The sequence below is a fragment of the Anguilla anguilla genome, chromosome 6 (genome assembly GCF_013347855.1).
Source record: "Anguilla anguilla isolate fAngAng1 chromosome 6, fAngAng1.pri, whole genome shotgun sequence".
In the NCBI taxonomy this organism is placed as follows: Eukaryota; Metazoa; Chordata; class Actinopteri; order Anguilliformes; family Anguillidae; genus Anguilla; species Anguilla anguilla.
Genome location: NC_049206.1, coordinates 51,324,965 through 51,328,198, shown reverse-complemented (window position 1 = coordinate 51,328,198; position 3,234 = coordinate 51,324,965).

The window sequence follows — 3,234 nt, the reverse complement described above, 5'->3', positions numbered from 1 at the left end:
TTTTTTTTCTGATGCAAATAGATGCGATGACCAAATTGTAACAGTAGAGGGGGTAGTAACTTCAAAAACAAAATATTTCCTGAACCACCCCTGCAGTTGGAGAATTTTACTACAAAGCAAATTGTTTCATTGCACATACATTTTTGTTAATGACAATGAATGGAGAGAGTTTTTGAGATAGTATTGCAAATCCCTTTATTCCCCTTTCTCCCACTACTTGTAACCTCCAACTGTGTTGAGCAAATCGCCTATGCAAGAAGCCCATGCAGCTGAACATGTGCACTTCTGCTGTGTGCAAATTCCACACTACAGGCCACACAGTACTACAGGAGAGCTTGATGTAAGGTGTATCTCTTGCTGGAAACAACTGGTAACCTGTAGTAGCTCCACCTGAAAACCTTCTATCAACTGAGCCACGCAGGAGCCTTTACTAGCCTTGCCTTATGAAATATAAAACAAATGACCCCTTCACTATTTTCATACAATTAAATAATGTCCAACAAAATAAAATCTACGCATTAGAGCTATACCAGCTGTGTTTGTAATAGCGGTCTTTTACTGAAGTTTCCTGTCGTGTGATCTCCAGTCCTACATGTCAACTGCTTTCCAGCATTCCATATTTCCATGTCTCACTCACAGGTCTGTCAGAAAAGAATTCAATGAAAGGAGGATCAGAAGAAAGGACGGACAGATGAAAAGCTAATATGAACGCATAACACTGCAGCCAGTGAAGGGGCCTGTGGCCTGGATGACAGACAGGGGTGATCTGCTTACACTTGGCAATAACTAATGTAGCGAGACTAATATTATGCAACCAAGTGAAACTGATCCACTGCAAATCTCATTTGAGGAAAAAAGTCTGATTCAATATAGCCGTGAACCCAAGTGACCACTGAAAAGTGGATTTAAATACACATTCCTGTATAAAGTGAAACAGCTAAAGGCATCTTCAATCACTGAACACTAACATTATTGCAAATATATAAACAACATATTTTGAAAAGGGCTTCAGTGGACTACTGACATAGACAACTTTGTTCATCAAGTATCATACAGTTATGATTAGGTACCAAAAACATAACTATACTGTCAAAATGAGCAAAAGGTTTAGTGTCCTGGACACAATTGCATTTGACAGTTTTCCCAGAAAAAAATAAAAAATAAAAACAGCCAGTAATCGTTATAAATGAAGGAACTGTACCATCTTTCCTATCTGAACAATTTCATGCAAAATCAAATATATATCATGTGACCAAAGAGCACAGTGCTGCTTCCTCTGTCCTGAACATTGTGCAAGATCATTGTTCATTAAATTACTATGTGAATCATGATCATTGTGCTTGTGGAAGCAATAAATGAATTAGTCTAGAAAAACAAAATTATGAATGTATGGTTTGTGTCTCCATATCTGTAGCCTATATTACTGACAATACATAATAAGCACAGGAAGTTCATTTTCACAAAGTGTAGTACATTGGCATTTTGTCAGACTTTCACTTATATACATTAGAGATGAATATTCCATACACTCATTGAAGACAGCTGAAACATTGTTTCAGAAAACCTAAAAGAATCTTTCTCATTCTATTCACTGGTATCTTTTCAGAATCATATACAGATTCATAGAAAAATGTCTGCCAAAAAACTTACACAAGTCAAGTGTCTAAATAATTTAGTTGATTTACTGAGCAAATCCTATTTGATCCATTTTTCCCAAGTGTTTGAGCAAATTCTGGGTTTTTATTGACATCTCCAAGAAGGTAACAAGAATGGACAGATTGATTTTGTGCTTGTTGGGTTTCTATTTTCATACTATAACATTATTATGGTGTTATTAATGATTTACCAACAGGGGGTACTGTTGTGCAATATTGCACCAGCAAGCTGCTAAATAATCTAATATGCTAACTACATTGGAAAATTGCTGATTCAAATGAATTATATGACCAAAATGAAGCTACAGTAATTCACTTGCTTGCCTAGCTGACCGCGAACTGTTCCTTAATGTTCTTTATTGTCACCTGGGGTACAAGCACCTCATGTAGCATGGGATCCCTGTACTCACTAATCTGAGAGGCGAATGGACAGAGGGTGTGGTGGTTTCTACAGATGTGTATGCTGATACAAATATATCATGACTGTACAACATCAAAAGGAGGAATACAATATTTCAATGTCATTCCAATGGTGGTCAGTTGAACTGAAGCTGAATTTCAAAAATTGCAAAATGGGGACTAGAGGGGTCAAGTTTAATCACAATTGGTAGATTAAAAAAGAATAAATGTAGAAATGTAGAATTTGTGTCTTTGTGCTACAAAATTATCACATGATCAAAACAATGACTGAATTTTATAGCAGACAATTCTCTTACCACTGAATGAGTTGTTGATGTGATCTCCTCATGTATTGCAAAATCTTCAACTCTGTAGTACTGCTTGACAAAAGGGACAGATGACAGCCCATGACAGTTTATTAGTAGGCTTTTACTAAACAAATGTTTTAATGTTAATGAAATGACTACAGCGTAGACCAGCTGGCTTGAAAACCCAGCTGAGGAACCTTGTGTATTTGTAATGCCCCTGATTATGAGATTCGTGGCCACGCCACAGCTTGCTTCAGTCACAGGGTCAAACCAGGCGACACTTGATTGGCTGCTGCGTCGCTGGGAGACGTCAGGTTTAAGTAGGCTGCAGGTTCCACCACATCATAAACCAGAGGCTGCGGTGATCGATGGGAGTCCTGCCTCTCGCCTGGATCTTCAGCAGCACCAGGTGTGCAGGTCCTCCAGAGCAATCGCAACAGAGAACATCAGAGCAGTTGTGCACTCTCTGGAATGAACAGTGAACATTTCATTGATGAAACGGCCCAACAGTTACAGCTGAGGGGTGGGATTATTAAAAAATGTCTGAGTCGTTTTCTATGCCTCTTTACGACATTTCGCCAAATCACCAATGAGGGTGGGTCAAAGAAAGTATTCTTGTTTGAGCTGGGTTGGGAGCTTATAAAGTTTGGGAAACCCACAATTAAAGATAATCTTTTTATATAATAAAAAATAAATAAATAAAAATGATAATTGCCAACGATTACAAATCAAAGACAGCAGAGACGAAATATTCTGCTGATAATGGGAAAATTACATTGAAAGTTTGGATACTTCTACGTTAGGAAATCGGAAGCTCGTCATTGGCTCTGCGGTTGACTACATGCAGACGCTCCGCCCATGGGGGCGGTGTT